The sequence below is a fragment of the Lycorma delicatula genome, chromosome 5 (assembly GCF_047948215.1).
Source record: "Lycorma delicatula isolate Av1 chromosome 5, ASM4794821v1, whole genome shotgun sequence".
NCBI classification, from domain to species: Eukaryota; Metazoa; Arthropoda; class Insecta; order Hemiptera; family Fulgoridae; genus Lycorma; species Lycorma delicatula.
In genome coordinates, this window is record NC_134459.1 from 34,337,705 (window position 1) to 34,361,796 (window position 24,092).

The following is a 24,092-nucleotide window of genomic DNA, read 5'->3' on the forward strand; positions in this document are numbered from 1 at the left end:
TTTCACCCAATACAACCCTTATTACGACCAACCTACGAGTCCATTCCTTTTCCTATCAACACGAAATTCACACACACGAGCGCGCGTGCACACACAAACACACAACACAGAATGAGTGAGAGTAAAAAGAATATTAATTCATTTCTTTATTGTTGCGACTGCAGTTATAACCTTTTACATTTTTCCACTTACCTTTTGTTACAGCTACGCTTAGCTTATTTTTTTCATTTTTTCTCAGTTATCTGCCTAGTCGATAAAATTAATGTAAAGCTATTTTATTTACTAATTTTTGTACGCACGTATATCGGCTGTTATTTTATATTTTCTTTAAACGTTAAGTTTTAATAAAAAAGAAAAAGAAAGTAAAAATAAGTCTACAAGAAAAATTAAATTAATTTACAAAGCCGACGTTCACCGGATTTCCAAAAATAAAAAAATAAAACAAAAATAACTGTAACAATATTATTAAAAATTTCTTTTAACCGATTTTAAATAGAACAGGAAAATATAATTTCAACCTATATGGCCATCTGTAAGCTTACACTTAAATAAACTGATTTCAATGATAATTTTTTTTTATAGAAATTTTTCTACAGTACTTTCATTTTAAGTATAATTTTAAGCATTTAAGTGGAAAAAAATTAATTTTTGATTAGTATTTTATTATTATTTCAAAATGTTACAGGCTTATTAAAATCTAATATTCAAAATATTTTCACTTGAAAATTAAAGAAAATTAGTGGATATATATAATATACAATCCCTGAATTTAGGAAATCCGTACTTTAAGTTCGGTGGTATTCCTACCAGACGATTCTGTGGCTTTTATTTTAACATACTGTTTTCTTACGGTTGTGCTTCTTACCTTAAAAAAAAAACATTTTTTTTTTAAGGTAAAAAGATTTTGCACGAATTTATTTAAATAAAATCTTCATTTACTTAAATTAATACAAAGATTGATAAATGTAAAATAAATTAAAAGAAATTCAACAAACTTAACAATAAAAAAAAAAATACTTAATTTTTATTTAAATTTCAACTTTGTTGGAATAGAATTTATTAAGTTAAAATTTTCGACATTTCTTTTTTAATTTGGTACCTACTGCTAAATATTTAAATTAAATAATTTTTTTGTGGACACTACATGACTTCCTTGTACGCCTATCAAATTACATAAACACATTTTTAAAAGTACATATAATTTTATTTCACTAATAATTCCTGATTTTTTTTTTCTATTTTTATAATTGAATTATATATTGTAAAACTTTTTTACTATCACAGGTTATTAATTATTATTAAATCAAAATATTTGAATTAAAAAAATTAAAAAAAAGGAAATGCAGTCAAATTCATACCAATCAATGTGCCTTCCCCTTGTAACATCAAAAATTTCATTAATTAAAACTTTATTTGGCTATAACTCTGGAACCAATGAAAATAAGTACCCCTTAAGATATATCGATGAAAGGCTCTCAATAAGAGATTATTACTGTATTTAAGAAAAAGTTCAAAATCCAAATCTTTTGCATTTTTATCTTTTTTGGACACTTTTGGTTCAGTCGATTGCAAACAAAAGGGGCGGTGCAAAACTAGATGTTACAACAGTCCTAAATCCAAAATTTCAACATTCTATGGTTAATCGTTTTTTAATTATGCGAGATACATACGCACATACGTACGTCGAAACTAGTCAAAATGGATTCAAGTATAGTCAAAATGGATGTTTCCGTTGAAATCTGAAAACTGAAATTTTTCGCGATCACAAACAACATTTCTTTTACTGTGTACAAGGAAGTAAAAATAAAAATACTATTATTTATTTAAGCCAACCAGGTTACACCTCATTTACATGTCAATGAATGAAATGTTAATTATATGAAATTTATATCTAAAACTAATCTTGAGAAATGTAAAAAAAAATTGTCCCATTAGCAGTATTACAATCACTAAAAATATTCAAAACTAGAAACTTGATTTCCTTTATTTACTTATTTAATTTCCTTTATTTAGTCTATTTATTTTGTTTTTTCTTTTAATCCATTTTAAAATTGTAAATCATAAAAAGCTGTATCACCATTAAAGGTACTTTAAAAACAACAGGTTTCTTGTAAAAATTGTTTCAAATTTATGATGTTTAATTTGTTGACTAACATACCTTCTAGGATAATAGATTTAAAAAAAAATTATATATATTAAAGAGAAAGATGGAATTTCTTAACCTTTCAATCGATATAGCTATTACTTATTAAGGCACTTGTGAATGGTGAACTATCAAGTTAAAAAAATACTAAATTCCAGGACAGAAAGAATTTTTTACCGATAACATTGCTTTCTCAATATTTTAAACAGCTGGGAAAGTAAAAATAAATACATTTCAAATTTTATTAAAGGTAATAAAAGTAATAATAATTTTTTTTAATTTTTAACGGGAACATAAAAAAGAGTTATAAAAAAATTATAAATTTCGACTGTTTTAATCTTATTAACACGAACATTTTTTATCATTTCTGTCAAACGAATAGTAGGAATTAGGAAGAATTAAATTTTATCCTAGTGGTAATGGGCCTTTTGCTTGTTTTTTTATAACCCTAAATATGTTGATTTGAAGTTCGAAATAATACTAATAACTTTAATCTAAGAAAAAAATACAGTATACCAATAAACTGCATACGTATTGTATTTTATAAATTTCATTTAATTAAGTTTTTTCAAGGGGATAAAAATAGTATTCAGTGGTAACATTAAAGAGGTTTAAATTTTTATTTCATAATTTATTCTAAATTTTTTTTTTACTTTAAAATTTTGTTAGGATAATAATAATTATTATTATATATTCTACAAAGAACACCATGATTTCTATGTTGAGTATTGTTAACACCTTTCTTAGCTTTATTATTTTATTATATGTTGAGTTATTTCGGGATAACTCCATTGTCAAAACTTATTGTACTTAAAAATTTACACAATTAAACGATTCTTTAATAAATATAATATAAAAATGACTATAAATACAAATAATACACTAAAAACGATTTTTAACAATGATGTAGAAGAAAAGGTAAAAGTAAAGGTAAACGGTTCTCAAAACCGAAATATTTTTATTTAGAAATCTATTTCTGTATGGAAAATTTTACAAACGAATCTGTTTACAATGCAAATTATAAACAGATTAAATTATTTCAACAATAATATGCTATTAATGAAGATTCACAATTCAATAGTTTCGAGGGCCGTTCGGAATGTTCTCAGCTTGTCACATATGGCGCAAGTACGAGTATAACTAGACGACTATGTTACTTATCAAGTATGATTCTTTAGATGGCTCTTGCTGCGAAGTTGCGGACGTTTGTTTAGATTGCTTCTTTGTGATCATCGAATAAGCAAATACATTTAGAAATTTTTTTAAAAACGATTAAAATTAGAAGTTCTAGCTTTGATAAATTATTTTGTTTTAAGATGTGTCCCCGACAGACATACAAAAAGAGTTGCATTCTAATTTAAAGGTTGCTTCCCCTTTGTTTCTGGAAACAAAAAGTGGTCTGTTCAATTTAAATATATCGTACATCCATTCAAGAAGTTAAACGCTCGGAACGCCCAAAAACCGCTACAACTGACGAAATGGTAAAAAAAATCCACAATACCGATACCCGATTGAAGGTACGCGAGCTTGATGACATTAAAAACATCTCGACAGACTGAATCAAATATATTTTATTGATATTTTTTGTATGAAAAAACTTTACCGTTCTTTGAGTACCGTGATTGTTAATAGTCGACCAAAAACGCACTTCTCAAGAATGAATTATACTTATTTAACGCGAATCCGCTGTATCTTCGACGTTTTGTAACAGTAGATTAAACATGAATTAACACAAATTCACTTCACAAATAATAAATATTTAGTTTAGAATTAAACATTTATTTTTTTTACTCTGGAGATGTAAAAGCATTTGCCCAGCAGAGATGCGTCCTGAAGGGCAGCCATACCAGAAGCGGATGAAGAGCTTCTACACAACCTCTCCTTTTCAAAACTTACAAGAAAGATAAAATAACCCAGCAATTGCGACTCCTCCGGAAAAGGGAACGCATTGCTCTTTCCTTATAGCTAGTGCCCCGTTGTGGCGTATTCCTGCTAGCCTATTAAGCGTTAGCACCGAAAGGACTTCAGTGGACGGTCTGAAGGGGAATTACGTCGGGAGGACAGGTTTTATAAGCCTAGCCTTCCGCGTTCGGCCCATGAAATGGGTTCGATAACGCTGGTTGAACAACGGATTGGAATGCAATTAAATCCGTCTTAAAATACTAAATAATAATAAAGAAAACTTGAAAAAATTAGACCCGCTAACTAAAAATAAACCTCAAAAACACGCCCGATAGAATCACCCAGCAGCAAGGGACTCTGTCCAGGTTCTGCGATAAAGTAGGGAGTAATAAACTCCCGCCAACTTTGCATTCCATTCCATTCCAAAAGCATAATATTGCAGCAAAGTGCGAGGTATCACCACTCCGTCAATCTACGTAATCGGTTACTAGCATTTTTATCTTTTGCGTAATGAAATTGTAGAATATATGCCTTTCACCCAAAACGTTGTGAGTTCTATTCTAATTTCTTAGAATAAAAAAATGTGATATGGAACACATGACTTCCTTGTAGGCCTGTTAAATTACATTTACACAAAATGAAAAGTACATCAAATTTTATTTCATTAAAAAACGTCTGATATTTTTCATGTTTTTCTTTTTTTATTATTGAACTATTATTCACCATACAATTTGTTTTACAGTGAGAGGTTAATAAATATTAATAAAACAATACATGTAAATTAAAAAAAAAATAGGAGACGACGTCTGATTCGAGCCGATTGTGCCTTCCCATAAGATCCAGATATTTCATTAAGTAATATTTTATTTGGCTTTAACAATGGAACCAATGAAAATAAGTACCACTTATGGTATATTGTTGAAGAGCTGACAATGAGGACTTATTACTGCAGTTAAGCAGAAGTCCAGAAACCAAATATTTTGGGATTTTGGGATTTTTTGGGCACTTTTGGTTCAGTCAATTATAATCAAAAGGGAAAGCGCACAACTAGATGTTACAACAGTCCGAAATCCAACATTTCAACATCATACGGCTAATCGTTTTTGAGTTATGCTAGATACATACGTACGTACGCCGAATACCCCAAAACGTATGCCGAAACTAGTCAAAATGGATTCAGGGATGGTCAAAACAGATATTTCCGTTGAAATCTGAAAACCGACATTTTTCACTATACAATACTTCCTTTACTTCGTACAATGAAGTAAAAAAGAATTGTGGTAATTGAAATTAGGAATATGCCTATAATTTTATAGAGGCAATAAACAAATAAATTACATTTTTATTACATCTTTTAACTATTCACTGTTTTAATTTTTTCCTCTATTAGCTTTTTTTTAACATATTCAAAAACTCTAAATGCCGATCAGACCACCCGGCTAATATATGAGATTCTACTATTAATTTTTACCTTAAACATTTCGTCTTAAAATTACTTTCGAAGTTCACTGGCCAATTTAATTTTATAAAGTTTTCTTACAAGACCATGTTTCAAGATACTCGCGACCTTTCTATATTTTTATCTGCTTAAGTTTCGTCACTATAAAGCGCTATACAATTACCGAGAGTAGCTAATGTCTGGATGTTTACAACAGTTTGGTTACATATTACCCTCGACAAAAGACTTAAAGTAACTAAAAAATTACGATTTCATTGGTTTTGTAATTAGGTTAATATTTTGAAAATTTAATTTAATCTGCAAACTTTTAATTTCCAAAACACAACAATGTTTATATATAAAACATTAGCCTCCAGGTTATTACGTAATATAAAATCATGAAATTGATGATATTATGGCAAGAATTAATTAATTAATAAATTAATTATTGAGATAAAATCATTATGGAGAGACGAAAGAAAGGGAAGAAAAATCTAAAACAATAATTTAACGAATTAATAATTAAATTAAACATCATTTAACGAATTAAATGCTAATTTAATTAAAATGTATACTATTGACGTTTACTGTAATTATGTTATACATGAAAATGAAGTCAGGTAAAGATTATCTAATGTTGTTCATTTAATATTTATTATGACAATAACATATGTTACTGACATCCAGTTCAAACAATAAGATTGATATATTTCGGATTATTTAATTTAGTTAATTAATTAATTAAAAGTGTATCAATTATAATAAAACGTTTTGTAATATTACTCAATTTTGGATTAAATATTTATAATTCAGTAAAAAAAAAATATATATATAAATATATAAATCAATTAGGTAGATTTCATAAGAAAGCTACCGATTGTAACGGGTACCACGATTCGACTTCCGGGAAATTTCGACATATCTTCGCGTTTCAAATCCCCCAGACCTCAAAACCACCGTCAGTTCAAAAGTTTATGCATACATATACATTTCACTTTCTTGTGGACACGATAATTGCCATAATTTTCCGTCAATCACTTTCAAATTGATACATAAAATATAACGACCAAAAATGTCGGTCAAGTTCGTTAATGAGCAAAATCGGACTATGGGGGGAAATTGGGGGCTTTTGAAAAAACAAAATATCGCTAAAAATGTCTTAAGTAAAATATCGAATTCGTTTATAGTTCCTCCTACTATTCTTTTGATAAGGGCCTAAAACTTATGTACGTAAAGATTTTGATATCACCAACCACTGGCCCGGGAGGTTGAAAAAATGGGGTTTCGAAGAAAAAAACCATATCCCCTTAATAGGCACAGTATCGAATCGGTTTAAAGTGGTCGTTAGTCCTCCAAACATTACCTAAAACTTTTGTCTGAAACAATGTTTAATATGACCAACTCTTACGGTAAGGGATGACCAAACTCTTGCTGGAATTGTAAGATGGGGCTTGTCGTATGCGAAACAAGTAAAACTTTTCTTCACATGCAACCATTGTCGTATTGAGTAAATTTGAAGTTTTTCTGAACTTTAAGGTGGAAATATTTATTATCCCCTACTTAGCACCGATGAAATCTATCTCGGTCTTCCAGCGTTCCGTATCCGTAAAGGATTTTTTTTAAACATGTCGTGTGTAAGATCATAATTAATTATAGTTAAAAAATCACCATATAATACACATATAAAATAATAAAATTCATCTCACTTAAGTATTAAATCTTTTCTTATTCAAGACGGCCTTTTTGGACCCACTGATAAATGTTTATATTTATTTATTACTTGAACCAGCAGTAAATACATAGAGTAATTACCCTAAAAAATGCTCTACACCAAGGCCGATATTATCTCGAAAAGTATACAAAGCAAGAGAGAGATTAGTAATTGAAGAATCTGCGATAAAGATACGTAAAGACCTCCATTAAATTATTCCAGGGTAACAGAATATTACCAAAATGTTCAGAACATTCATTAAGCGTATAAGGAACCAAAGAAGTAATTAAATATATTTATAAAATTTACAGTCTCAGTCACAAAACGCGTTGCACAAACACACACGTGCACAGCACCCACATATATTTATTTATGCTACTATGATGTACGAGTTAATGTGTTAGATTTATGTTTGTTTAAGAAGCTACTGAGTAGAAATTTTAGTCTTATTGCAATCATTTATTTAATTTTTAATTTTATTTGCCGTTGAGATTCCACTTCAGTAAAGAATCCGCTTTTCCAGGAGGATCATTAGGAGAAAACCCTAAAGCGTACTTTATTACTCAAGAGTGTAAGATCCTTTCTTTCGACCACTCCACACCAAAATTAATAATACAGTTAAATACGTATTTCTTAACTGTCCACTTGAAACCATGTCACCTTCAACCAATACGTTCAATACAAAAAGGAATTTCATTCTCATCCACTTTATGTCAACTCCCTGCAATAATTCATATTATTTTAAATGATATCACATGCTCTCTCATTTTTCATCCACCATAATAGGTGTTTAAAAATTTTTTTAAAGTTAAAAATCTGTCATAAAACAATAAAAAAGTTTAAAAATCTGAATTAGTGATTAAATCTGATTTAATCACTAAAACTGATTAAAATCTGATTTTAATCAGATTAAAACTGATTAAAATCAGATTAAAACTGATTAAAATCAGATTAAAATCTGATTTTAATCTAAAAGTTTTAATCTGAAATATAATTGTTAACAATTATTTATTAACAAAATTATAATTTTAAACGAGAAAACAAGATTATTCTTTTATTAAGTAATTTAAAATTAATCGATGCGTAATATATATGTACTATAATTAGTAAAAGCTACTCATTTTAAAATTATGACCAGTTTTTGTATATACCTTTACTGGTGGTAAAGGTAAATGAATCGTTCATATTTTACCCACTTTAATTATAAACTATATTCTACATTTTTCATGGTTGTAAATGTAAGGATGACTTGTGCTATATTATATTTTTGAATTAGGTATCAAGTGTGAGATTAGCTTTATATGATGAAGGAAATAACGGTCTAAGTGCAATTTCAATGTGGGAAACTATTTAAAATTTATTAATTTAATCTTAAATATGAATTTGATGAAAAACAAACTTGTTACTCAAATACGTAGTCGCATTACAAAAAAAAAAAAAAAAAAAAAAAAAATACCTGCAAATATTTAATAGGGAACATTTTATAGACACCTTAAAAATCAAATTCATATTGGGCGTGTTTAGATTAAAAAAAAAGTGTTGACTGTAAATCTACCTAAAACAAAATTTAAGGAGGATAGAAATATTCATTAAACTTGTTTATTATATATCTTTTCTGATGAGTTTCAAGTTTAATAATTCGCTTCATAATGAAAATCAAAAGGAAACTCGCCGATAACTGGAAAACCATTGTTCCAAAAAATCAAATTAGACAAGGACAATAAGAACCGGATTAGCTGTTTCGCTATTAATAAAGCTTACTAAAGAAATATTAAGTATAATACGCCGACGTAATTTAGAATTAAGTAAAAAATTAATTCAAAAAGATAATTTTTTAGTTTGAAAATTTCAGTAATGAAGTAAAGTTTTTTAGGTTAAAAGAAAAAAAAATATATTAGGGAGTAAAATAAGATCTTTAGATATATTTAACTTAATTATGAAGAATTCTTAATGTTCAAATTCATTAGTAAAGGTCTGAGAAAAATAAAATTCTGATAAAATTTATTTTCTTTATGTAAACTTTGATTTATGTTTTTATTAAAACAATTAACTTTTATACTTTAGTTAATTTTAGATTTTTTTGCTTTTTTTTGTTGATGTTATTTAAATGTTATATTACTATTAACACGTACAATTTTTTTTTTAATAAATAAAAATAAATCTTTTAAAATAATTTATTAATGAATAAAAACCACCGATTTCCGTGTGAAGTAGTAGTGCTTTTCATTCGGGGGTCTGGGGTTCGAATCGCGATTAGCCTAGGCATTTTTCGTATGCTACAAAATTCAATTTCCACATTCCCACGTACAAACTTGAAGTTTCTGTAGTGAGTTATCTCGTTAAGCAAAAGAAAATTATTTATATAAATGTATATTTAGTTATTTGCTAATTAATACGTTAATTCAGTTACATTAAATATATAATAAAATGAAAATCTAAAAATAATAGAGTTACAATTAATAAGTTGTAAACAGAAAATGATAATAAAGTGGATAAGAAGTTGCCGAAAAGAAAACTGATCGTTAAAAAATTTAAATAGTATAGTAAAATTTAGGTATTTGTGTGTTAAGTCATCCTCTACAATTTTCTTTTGAATTAAAATGAAACTAAAAGTTGTAAGAAATTATGAAAGTTTTTAAAAATTAAATTAAAAACAATAAATAAATATATATATATTTAGATACGATAATAAATTTTGTACAACTTTCTTTATTGAAAGTTACACCAACCGAAAGAGTATAAAATGAACAAATAGATGAGAGGCGGTACCAAGATTTTATGAGAAAGGGTGTAACAAGCAGTAACCTTTTAGTTCTTTCGGCATCCACGGGACCCATCAAAGCAGGCAAGGTGACCAAGAGCACTAAGATTAACCGTAATTTCATATAAGAGTTTCACTGACAATATTTTTTACAAATCCTTTTTTTTAATACTTCTCTAAATTTAATATCCCGAGTATTTTACATTTCTTCAATTTTATTTTTAAGTTTTGATTATGAATTTATCCTTATTTAATGGTAAAATCAAATCAATTTTAATAGACGTTTACGAAAGTGGCGTAATCTTATATCATCCGTTTGTTTAGCTTATGTTTTGCGCTTTGCCAGGACCCACTTTATTTCCAAGAACATGTTAAACAGACAACATACTTCAGCATATCTCTTAACTATTTTAAAACAATCGATTATTTTATGTTCCAAATTGTACATAAAAAGTTTGGTTAACAGTCTGTCTACAAACAATTCTAAAGTAACAAAAGAAAAATTGATGTTTGTTTAAAAATCGTTAATTGTAATATTTACATAGAAAACCTTGTACAAAAATAAGTGCTTATTTGTGTGCTGAGACACGTTGAGAGAGGTGTAGACAGAGAGAGAAAGAGAGTTGATTTATATATGTAAATATGAGGTATTTAAATGCTTAATAATTTGTATCGCAGTGTTTTTTTAAAACATAAAATCAGAACAAGAACGACTTCTATTGTGTAGTTTTATACAGATTATTATTTTTTTTTTGTTAGCAAACATCTCCTTATTTCATCACATCATATACTACGCCTTACACAAGGAAATTTACATTCATTCATACAAAATTTCAGTTATACACATTTATGGTGTTACATTAAGCCTACAATATACAGTAACTGGCAAGTACAATTTCATGGAGTATGAACATAAAACTATGCATATTTTAAAGCAGCTCCCATGACAATTTATGAACGAAATGGAGAAAAGAGTACTGTATACCGGTAATGCATATGTAATTTATAAAAGAAATAAGACTAAATAAAAATGAATTATGTTTTTAAATAAATGAACAAAATTTTATTGTATATACTAGTTGAAATGTAGTAATTATTAATGAAAAATTTATTTAAAAAATATTATAGTTGATCGTTTTTTTTTTTTAATAATCCTATAATTTATATTTATGCAATAATTTTTTAGAGTGAAAGTACAAAAAAATAGGCCTACAAATATTCAGGTTTACTAATCGTACTAAATCTAATATATATTAGAAATCATTATAACCATTAAATAATTGAAATATTTTTTTAAAAATAAAAATAATCGCGTATAAAATCATTTGGACCATTAAGAAAATTAAATGAGCAAAAACATATATAAAATGTATCCTCCGAACAGAAAAAAATTTCAAACAAATATTTTGGTTATAATTTATTTAAAGTATAAGAACCACCTACATTCCTATAATCGAATTCATTTTTTTCTTAATCTTTCAAATTTTTAAAATAGTTTTTGATTCTATACAAACTTTCTTTCCATGGATTACTCATTACAGTCCTACCTTTTGAAACTTGTAAAGTTTTCTCACAAACATTGAATGTTTTTCTATTAAATTAAACAATTTTTTTAATTTAATTTGTTTTTTTTCTTATAATCGATTGAATAAAACCCCATTTTCAGATCGACATCTACAACACAGAAGTGGTATTGTATTTTTTGTAAAACAAGATTGATAATTTTTCGCATTTTTTCACATACTTAATGCATGTTTTGTAAAACCTGATGAATAAAACAGAAAAAACCCATTAACATGTTGTTTTATACCGGTCATTTTTAAAATATTTTACATATTAACATATTAGTCAAGGTTAGTGAGCAAAGCGTGCTTATATTAATGTCAAGTGTAGCAATAACGGATTAGAAAATGTACCTTAGAGAGAGGTGTGTGTATGTGTGTGTGCTGATCATTTATTAAAAACCCCAAAAAGGTCGGTGTTCCAGGAATGACAGTAGAAATAGGCTGAGTCCTCATTTTAAAAAAGAAAGAACAATAAAGACAGAATTTTCTTCCAAATCTGCGAGTACTTGAAGGTATTTGTAAAGAAATTATAAAAATAGTCTAAAAATCTTAACCTACGCTCACTAACCTTGACTAATTAATAGTAACGTTTTGATTATTTAAATAATAAATTCAGTAATTATTTATTATTTAAATAATCAAAACATTATTATTAATTAGTCAAGGTTAGCGAGCGAAGTGAGCGTAGGATATAAGTTTGGTTAGATTATATTTGTAATTTATATTTATAATTATAAGCAATAATGTTTATATTTGTAATATATAAAATATGTTAATTTTGGAGAATGTTTAAATTGGCCGGTATAAAACAGAGAATGTTTGTGTGTTTTCTATATTACCGAGTTATTTTTATTGAGTTATCGGGTTACTCTTTAATGGGATTATTTCTCTAATGTTTTATTAAAAAATTATTATAAAACATGTTATGTTATATTAGTAATTTTTATGTAAAAAAAATGCGAAAAAAGTGGCGAACGTAAAACGAAAAAGAACCACAAGATTAAACTATAAGCAAAATTAAAAAGCACTATTATTTTACCATAGTCCGGCGTTAGTTTTATCACGTCTGGACGTACCCGTTCACGTTTTAATAACTTTTAGAGATACGTATCCGAAGTCTTTGTAAACTATACAACAGAATAAACTTGTAGATTTAAAAAGTACCGTCACGTGTTAACAGTATGATAAATAAAGAATATCGAGAAAACGATAAAATTCTTACAAATTTCTTTATTTCAATTTATTTACTAAGGAACTTGTTATTTAAAAAAATAAGTAAATCAATGTTGCAAAAAATAATATTGATCCTATTATGAAATTTGCATTATGTAATGAAAATTAACTTGCAATTATGGCAATAAGATAACAATTACAAAGTCAATAATAATAAAATTTATACCAGGATTACTTATTTCTATTATTTATAAAGTAAACTACTTACACTTTTATTAGTGAATAAATGATAACAACCTGCTCCTTATTCACATGAACTCACCAAACTCGTAGTTGACCGTAAAACGAAACACTTTCACAAATCTGTATATATGCTTGTTAAGCACTGTTCGCTCGTACGCTTGACTGTTATCGCATGTTTATATTTGATATTATCGTACCCACTTTCCGACAGGCTTGCCCTTGACAGCATTTATACCCCCGGGACTAGGTTTGTCCTGATAGAACAGCGGCCGATCCATCCTTTTGTTCATTCAAGCGTAATGCTTTCTACTGATCGAGACTTCTACACTATCTCGAAATTCTTTCCACTTTTCTTCTTTGTTGTTGTTGTTCTTGATTGTTCTTGATTTTTCTCTTTTTAAATTTATCAGTTTACATTTTTTATTCTCAATATTTTTCTCTTACTTTCAGATTTTCCACATACTAAAATAATAAATAATAATGATTTAAAAATGATAATAGTAAGCAAAAAAGAAAAAAGAAATCAATTGAGTTCAGTAATTATTCTACTAATGGTAGGTACGTGTACAATTTAAAATAACAGAAAAAAAATACGGATAGGTTAAAAATTAATTGTCGCTTCTTAAATTAATTATAAACACAGCAGCAGTTCACAATCTAGATGGAATTAAAATTTAATTTATACTTTGTCAAACACACGCGCCCGCAAAACACACACAAATAAATTGCAGTTTAAAAGTTAATTGTTTAGCCACATAATTACTACGTAAAACAAAATGCAGTATAATTTAAAAACAAATGCCAAAATTAAAATTGTTTGTTGTGTTTTTTTGTTAAAAAGACAATAATAAAAAACAAATATTTCACAACCTCTCAATGTTTAATTTTACAATATGTATATATATATATATATATATATATATATATATATATATATATATATGAAATTATACTATATAGTTTGTTTAAGAGGTAACAAAAATTACAAGAGAGACAAATCCCTAACGCAAGATTGAAAACTGTTGTAAATTGAATAAATTCTAATTTATTCTTTTCTCCTAAACGTTTATTATAAAAAAATTAAAAAATTGCTAATAACCATTATTCATCAAGAAAAAGGTCGAACGTCGATCTATAAACTACACCTTTAAACAAGTAGGTTGTTTTATAAGTAGACCTCACTCATTTATTTCGTTATTAGTAATACCATAAGGACTGTTTTCTCGGACACCAGACATCGCTGACTGATGGATGTCGAGAAGTCAGCGATATCTCAGTTTATTTTCTGTAGTATATGTGTAGAAAGCAAAAAGATAAAAAGTAAAATTTACCGAAAAACATTGTAAAATTAAGTGTTTAATAGTTCCCTGAGAAAGGCATTATATTATACAGTAGCAGAAGACGAAAAGATAAACTTAAGCTTATATATGGATTAAAAGGGGAGTGTGTGAAAGTAATTTACGTGTAGCCGATGAGAGACAAATTAAAAATGATATAACACATCAAAGTGGACGGGAGAACATAGTTTTGATTTGTTAGGTAGAAGGATTAGCTTAACGAGGGAAAATTCTGCGTAAACGATTATTCAACGTGAAAAAGCCTACTTAAATTTCATTATTAAAGATTATATTTTACGTAGTTTATTACCTATTAATAAAAGAAAACTACGTTTAGTAAGATATAGATTAAGAAATGTCCTTCAAATATTACATTAGTCCGTAAAAGTTTTATTAAACTGTTTTGACCGGAAAAATCACTGCAAAACAATCTCACGAAGAGGAACTGGAACACCTGATTGAAAAATGTTTCAGTAAATTAACAGCATTAGCTGGAAAGTTATCGATCTGAATTTGAACAAGAGGCTATTTTATTATGTTAATTGTCATAAGAAAAAAAAAACAATATTTTCCTTTTAGCTAAAAGATCCTTGATTTTCCTTATTATTATTATTAGTACATCATTTATTTATCAGTACCGTATTTTAAAGAAAATACGGTACTGATAAATAAATTCCTCTTTATGTATTTGCAAAGGCAAATACATAAAGAGGAATTTTGTGTTGTTAAAATAACTCTAATTTTAATAAAAAGTCGAGAGTTCCAGCGTTCAAGTCCTAGTAAAGGCAGTTCCTTTTATACGGATTTGAATAATAGATCGTGGATACCGGTGTTGTTTGGTTGTGGTTGGGTTTCAATTAATCACACATCTCAGAAATGGTCGAACTGAGACTGTACAAGACTTACACTTCATTTACACTCATACATATCATCCTCATTCATCCTCTGAAGTAATACCTGAACGGTAATTCCCGGGGGCTAAACATGAAAAAGAAAGAAAGAAATTTTAATAAAAACTGTATTATCAACTTTAAAGATAATTACAACATCGAGTGTACTGCACAATTAAGTTTGTTTTACTAGTTTTTTTATAGATCAGAGTGTTTTCTATGTTGCTACTAGCACGTGCGAAACTATTTTGCAAAAAAATGTAATGTTGGGTTTGTCAACAACTAAAGAGGCTGCTTATTTATACTTTCAAGTATGAAAACTAATATAGATTTCACGTAAGAATTGTAATACCCATGAAATTACTTTTTTTTCGATATAAAAACAAGATTTTAAGATTTTTAAACAAAATCGATCGTGAAAATAGGGTGAAGTACTCTAGAATTTTACTGAATAACTTATGTCTATATCCTGTTAAATGTCGTTTGAAAAATAAAATAATAAAATCTTTTACTCTAACATACTAGCGACGATTGTGATTTTATTTTATCATATCATCCTTTATATATGGCGGCCCAGAACATATAATTTTAAAAAATTTAAGATTATTAAACAGAAAAAAAAATCATATAAAGTATTCCTTTCACAAAAAAGATATTCATGAGATTATGCGGAAAAGTAAGCAGTTATGTTCAGTAAAGCGACAGAAGCTTTATTTTTGTGACTAGATTCACCCCACTGAAAAAAAATATAGAACCCGATTCTACAGTTATTTTTTTCAAATCGCTCAACAGGACACAAATCTGAAGAACAACCTGTTGCAGATTTACAAAACCTATTGGTAAATCCATTATAACTTCGTCGATTTGGACATCTCTGCCCAAAGCAATGAATCGAAAGAATTGCTCGCTAAAGTGGAGAATAACTACCTCCTAACCGAATTTATGTGACGTAAATTTTTTTTAATTTAGTAATCGAGTATTTTTACACAAATTAAACGATCAGGCATTTCCAAAAAAAATTACGTAAGTCAACTTGACACTGTAAAAATACGAAATTTATAAATTAAATTCTTTTAACATTGTGTCATATTTATTTACCAGGCTGTATCATTTCTAAAGAAAAGCCGTTTAGTTAAAAAAAAAAAAAATACACAAAGAAATAAAAATCTAACCATTACAACTGTTTATCTGTTACTCTTTAATAAAAATAACATTTAAACAATAGTTCATGTTATAATTAATACCTGTGTTTTAATTGGGTTGAATATTAGAATAAATGAATATTAGTAAAAATAAAAGCTATTCTTTTAAAAAATTGATAAATTACTGTCAAAAGATGTTAACAAAGGTGATAATAGTGCAGAATAAATAGATTTAACAGAGAAAAAATATTTAAATTAATCTCTTTCACTTTTCTATTAATAATTTTCAAAATTTTTAATCCAGTACTTTCAAGTCAAATAAACAAATAATAACAATAATAAATTACATCAATTATTTAAATAAACGATATATAAGCATTCAGTCGGACAACTGTCAAGTAAAATAAAGAAATAATTTAAAACGGTACCAAAATAAGCTTAGGGTTAACCATTCATAATGAAATCCCAGATGTAAGAAAAAGATAAATGATCGTTCTAAAGGATAGAAAGCAGGTTTAAACTGAAAATGCTGAAAAGGGTGTGATGTAATGGCTTAGAATTTTAAGCTTATACGAGAATCTGCTTTGCATCAAGGGATAGCCTGACTGCAGTAGCAATGAATGAAGGGAGAAAGGACGTGAGAAATTACAACAGGAGAGAGAAAGCGTGAGTGAGTGAACAAGAAAGTGGAAGGGTAGATGAGCGGGTCGAGGAGGACCTGTCAGGATTTTCTAAAACGACGCTACGGTCACGCTCCACAGAGAGTTACTCTTTCCCTAACTGGTACCGATGCCATCGTCCTGATGGGAAGGTGATATGGTGCTGTGAGGCCGCTGAAGATCGTCAATTATCACAGTAAGCATTACCAACCTAACAAAGGTAGACATGAAGCCTCAACGGATGTATACGTATATAAACTCACTCACTATAAGTAATGATACCGTTTAACTCCCACCCACAACCGACAGTTCCTTCAATAAAATAAAATATTCTCTCTTACCTTCCTCGTAGATAATTTTAAAATATCCATATCACATTTAAAATTAGACAAAAAAAAAAAAAAAATTATTATGTACACATTATATAAAATTAATTCAGATAGAAACTAAACTGAAGTAATTGTGATAAGGTTTCTACTTCATAAACAGTTTGACTTCAAGGGACATTTGATTTTAAATTTATCTTTAAAAAAATGAATAAAATAAATTTCGATTGTTAAATAAACGTAAATCATAATAAAAAAATAATAATTTTTGGAATCTAATTTTTTATATTTATAGGTTATTTACCTTCTGCCTGAGGAGTTTGATGCATATACTGAAATAAGTGATTATCTAATTTTAATAGCACACATTAACTTTTGTATTTCTGCGTTTCTTTTTGGTAGAATTCAATTTTTATTAATAGTATTTTTCTTTTTACGTAAAAACGGAAAAAATAATCAAATTTTTACTTGTTATTGACGAAAATAATATCAATGTTTGTTTGAAACATGCATTCGATTAGGTTTGAAATTTTAACGACCATAATTACTTGTAGCAGTTTTTAAATGTCAGGTCGATTAGTATAAATGTTTTTTTTTTTTTACAATTTTTCTCTTAATTTTGTTATGCCCTTTTCTTCAAATACTTTGCAATACCCGAACAATTTTATATCTTATCATTCCGATAAAAATATTCAGTAAGTAAATAGGTGAATTTTCTTAATTACGTTACGGGAAGCTATGATTTAAAAAAACAAAACAGTATTAACATTTATAAATTATAAAAATATATAAAACATAAAATATGCTCCTTCACGCACACACACATACCCACACACGCTGTTTCTCTCCCTCTCCACCCCTCTCACTCGCTATCTAATAATAATAATAATAATAATAATAATAATAATTATAATAATAATAAAAATAATGTGCCATTTCTGAATAAAAATTACATGCAATATAATAAAATATATTTGAAATTTTAAGAAAAAAATTACAAGTTAGTAAAATTAAAACTGTTTATGAAGAAGTGTGGCTAACGGAACAAATCCTAGAGGAACGGAAAAATGCAATAATACACCCGCTTTACAAAGAAGGAAGTAATTGAATAAATTCAAAAATCATAAATTATATAACGAAAATGGTAAAAAATATTTTGCAGTTTTTGTAGATTTAAAAAAAAAATCTATGATTCCATACACCGAAAATCGTTATTTAAAGTATTGCAAGAAGCAAAAGTAGAAAAAGTATAGATAACGATAATTAAACAAAGACAATAAACATCAAATGTAAAATTAAACCACATGGAAAATTGTCAGAAGAATTTGAGATAAAAACAGGCGTAAGGCAGGGTGATGAAATCTCTCCAATTCTATTCAATAGTGCCTTAGAAAAAGTAATAAGAGAATCGAATAAGGAACTAGTTAAACATCGAATCTCAGACTCTGTATATTTAGGAACGCAAAAAAAGATAAATTAGCCAATAATCGTTTGGCCTTTGCAAATAATGTAGTCATCCTAGCTACAGATATAGAAGAAGCAATGTTAAAAATACATCTTTTGGCAGAAAAAAAAAAATAGATTTATAAATGCCCTATGAAAATATAAAATTTATAACTAATGTTAAGAACTGTGTAGAAGAAATAATCATTAAAACGGGACAAACAAATACACTAAATAAGCAAATTTAAGTATCTTGGCGTGATAACACCAACTACACTCAAAAAAGAAGGAATTAAAAGTAGGATTCATAAAATGGAGACAGCTTATAGTCTGACAGCGGATATTTCCAATAAGAAATTTGTAAACTGTAAAGCTAAACTACGACGTTACAAAACAGTAATTTTCCCAGAAGATATACGCAAGTAACTGTTTATTAAAGAAGAATCTTAAGGAAGCTTTCTGAACTCAAAAGAACAAAAAAGGTTACAAGCTAAAATCTAACCAAGAAGTTTACCAAGAAATAAAAGATTTAGGAACGGAATTGCGGTAAAGAAGAATAAGGTTTTTCGAGCATATTTATAAAATGAGGGAAAATAGAATTACAAACAATTATTTTACGTCTAAAAAGATAGAAAAAAAAATTAGGGGTAGAAAAACTAAATAATAATTGAAAAAAAATAGTAACAGACTAGAGTTTCCAAAAACAATTGAGGATTTCAAACAAGATGAAAGGAAAAACCAAAGTACAGCTTCAGAAAATTTACAAAAGAGCAGAAATAAGCAATTTTAGAAAGAATGAAAATGTAGTGGAAACAACGTAAAGAAAATGAAAATAAAAATGGAAATACGAGATCTAAAAAGGTCTAATCAAAAGAAAATGGAAATATATTTGAATACTGGATCAATACTCATGGTCATTCCACCGTCGGAGTAGCAACAATATTATAAAAAATTAATATCCGAAATAGAACAAATAAGATTATCCAATAAGAAAAAAAATTCTAATACAATAAATAAATTCTTATTTATAATTGTTTTTACATGTTTATTTTGTAATTACTTGTTTTGTACATCAATAACCACAAATTAAAGTTAAAAAAAGATCATTCTTTTACTTACAAAAAAATAAATCAATATATAAATGAAAAATAAACCTGTACAATAATAGTAAAATAAAATTAATACACTTTAATTAGAATGTAAAAGCTTAAAATAACACATTTTATCTATCGAAAATACAAAACCAATTAATAAGCAAATAATTAAAACAAATTTATCAAATTCAAAAATCTATTATAATAGTATATAAAATTATATTTCATTGTTTCGTTTTACTGCACTCATAAAAAAAAAATTGTTAATTAATTCAGCAAAAAGCTTGAAGCTTGGATATTCTTTAGGGTGTGAAAAATATTATGCTTGGCCGATAAATTGAAGCCCAACACCTTCCATATGAGTGGTTAACACATTGGTAATTAATAATTGAATTTAAATTTATTAATTCTGCTCAATTTACAGCTTAATTAACACTTTCTAGCAATTTTTCGTGCCTTTTATTAAAAAAATTTGTTTAGCTTCATATATATTTAAAACAATGTCGTAATGTTGGCTTGATCTAATTTATTTTACGCTTTGTTTTATGTAGTTAATTAAATGATAATAAACGAACGACTTAAATAAATTTTCTTAAATTAATTTTTCGCATATTTTGTTACAGAATCCTGCTGGAACCTTCCTTTTCCATCGTGAATGGACAGGCATATTTTTATATATGCCTTCTCAGAATTTTATTAAAAGAAGTGCTATAATAAAAAGTAAAAATATATAATTTAATAATATTATGATGCAGTTTAGTATTTAGAATAATAGTTATTTTATAAATTTGCATTGAAGTCAACAAAATCAATATTAATTCGTCCTTTTATTTATTTATAAGTAACGCTAAATAATCAGTTAAGTTGTAAGTAGGTTTTCATTACATGTTAAGCTTAGTTATAGTTATCCATGCACTGTAAGTTTTAAGGCATAAAGGAGCAAAGAACTTTCTAACCGCAGTAACCCTGTTCTCTATATGTATAACGGAGTTGGGTTAAGTAAACGTATGACAGTTCTATTTTAACTAACTTCTCATATTTCTGTATAATTTAAAAACACGCAACACGCGCACTCACATACATAGACACATTACTCAGTTCTCTGTCTAGTAAAAAAAAACGAAGAAAAATCATATTTATTGCACAAACAAAGTTGTATTTTCATTCTACAAGGAGAGAGAAAATCTGGATTCAAAGAGAAGGAATATGTTATCTAAAGCAGTAAAAAAAAGAGCTTTGTTGAAAAATAAGCCGCTGACTCCATCGTTATTTCCTTTGAGTAAATTTTAAATAGGAAAGATGAAACGTGTATTTCGCATCATTTAAAAAAAATAATAAAATTCCTTCCTTCATACATGTTACAAACGCATACATCGTCTACAAACTGTAACTCTTACTCGTACTCCAATGTTAAACTTTATCAAAGAAAATGTACGTCTTCATTAAAAAATGATTATATACTTAAACATTTAAAAATTAATCATAATATTCCCTTAAGAAAATATGGCCTGGATTGATGTTTATACTTTTTCACAAAATTTCAATTTCTATAAAGGAGAACCAAGATCTTGACAATCGAGCACGCTTATTATTCTTTCAATAATTTATCAATTTATATTACGCGTTTAAAATATATTTGTTTCTTGTTAAACAACATAACATTAACGGCTGAAAATAATGCAAATGAGTCACAAGTCACGTCTGAACGCCGAACCAATTCAAACAGAAAATCATTATACATGCCACCAGAGTAATTAGGAAATCTATGACTGAGCTAAACGTACTGTTGCACATCAACAATCAGTCTTGTCGAAATACAAGGGATATGCAGCCTTACCAGACTCAGCTTCATAACGTTCAAAAAAAAAGCTTACAACACAGTTGTAGGACTTTCCCGTCATGCGGCTAAAGCACGCTGATGTACGACTTACAAACACATACACACACAACTTAATTTAAAATATTTATCATTTTATTTAAATAAAATAATTTTTTTTTTTTATTTAATGGAATGAGTCTTAACTAAATCGCGCGCGCATAACGTATTTAATCGCATGGGTGTTGCGATACTAGCGGGACGACCGTCGGTATCAACTAAGCTAATGTCATTTCGCAACTTACATAAAACAAATTTCACTTGTATGATCGGCAGACTGGTGTAGCCGCGAGGCTTAACGCACCAGGTACAGACAGAGTCAACTGGCGATTGAGTTCGAGATCCAGTCAGACCGAGTTACTTTTTTATACTTTAAATTTTATCCATTTATTTAATTCTTCTCCTCATCTGTGTCAAAACATAGCAGACTACTAAAAGAGAATTTTCGGGAAGGAAGTGCGATTTTGCAATTATTGTTATTTTTTAATTGGTACCTAAGAAACATATGACTTTAATTCGGCGAAATCTCAAGATACTAGGGTGAATTTGCTCTACAGCTTCACCCCTTTAATATTTTAAGTTTAAAATTTAATGGCATCAATGCCCCATATATAGAAGTAATCTGACCAAGTTTGAACAAAATTGGTCCAGTAGTTCTGGAGATATAAGGTGATTTAGAAGCCAACACCGAACATACGGACATACTAATATTAATAGCAGGAAAATTTTCCTCTGGTTTTCTGGTTTTTTGGGATCTAAATTCAAAAAAATTAATTTAAAAAAGTTACTATTAAATCCATATTCATAATAATCAAAATAAAAAATCCAAAAAAAAAACAAATTAATGTAACCCACAATAATCTTTAAATAAAATTTTGACAAAAGATAAATCTAAGAAAATAAAAATAAAATAAAATTTTCATTACAATCAATGACAGCGTATTTAAAAAAAAATTATGGATAAACATCAATACGTCAAGATCCGGTGAAAACCGCATGTGCCAGAATTGAACCGATTACTACAATTCTTTTCCTTCTAGAGCTATAGCGCTATCTAGACGGAAAAGTGACCGTACCGGGAACATTATTTCTCCAATAGAAACCAAATCTGAGTGTTACTTCTTGTATCTGAAATCCTTTCACTGATAAAAGCCTGGGACAGATTATGTAAAGTAATAGATTAATATATCCAAATTTATAGTGGAAAAAAAAATTATATATACTGTTTTGATTAAAATAGGGAAAAAATAAGTAACTTTTATGATAGAATGATGAAAAGTAAAACTAACTTTTTACCAATGATGATCTAGTACGTTTTTATACCAGTAAATTATAGTTATATTTTTTAGAACAATGATGTTGGTTTAGCGGTTTGTCGAACATGAACCACATTAATCATATAATCTGTTTTTGACCAGTCATGCGATTTCGATTGCCTTACAAAGTTAGTCTTTATCCAACATACCTTAACGAATAATGTTTGCTTTACATCTCAAATTCTTTTTCTAATACAAGAATCATTTTATTTCGTACGAATAATCTTAATAATTTCCCTTTAATTTAATTATACATTATCGATAAGTTTTATCATAGTCCTTAAAATAAAGATTATTGAAATTATTTATTTGTATTTTATAGGATTAATTGAATTAATCCTTGGATCTTTTTTAGCCATTTTTAGTGTAAATTATGAGTAGTTATCAGAATTACTAAATGTTAGTAGAAAACTGATTTAAGAAGAAGATGTCTACTACAGATAATTACAGAGAAATTATAGTTTGTTACATATTCACGATAGAGTGGTTGATACTTTTATCTATCAAAATTTTCAGCTAACAAAAAATAGTATAAATACTATTTTTATGCTGTTGGTTGTATCAGTACTGGTTGGGTGGTGTCAGTAATGGAAAAATGTAGATTATAGAATTTAGAATCCGAATTTACTACTTTGTCATAACATCATATAAATATACAAAACTATTTTGTTCTATGTACTGCATTTCCCATAATGAGTATAATGCACCATTTCGTAACAGAAAGGGGGACATTCATCTGTGGTTTTATACTATTTGTCCATTTTTCTTATAGCTGTAAGATATAGTGATAGTAAACTACGGAAATCCTTAAATAACTTTTTAACAGTTAAACATAGAAAAACGAAATTTAGCAAACATCCCCCCTACCTAGGGCATTTGCCCCTACCTTGAAACGATCTATTTTCGGTGTGACACTACCTCATTCCAAGCCACTAGATGAACCTGATGGAGGAAAACTCAAAAATTGTAAACGGGAAGAGAATGGTTATGATAAGGGCATTAAAAAAATAAAAGGGTTGACTTAAAATTTAGAGCTTTAATAGATAGATTTGAGTTAGGAGCTTTTGCTAAAT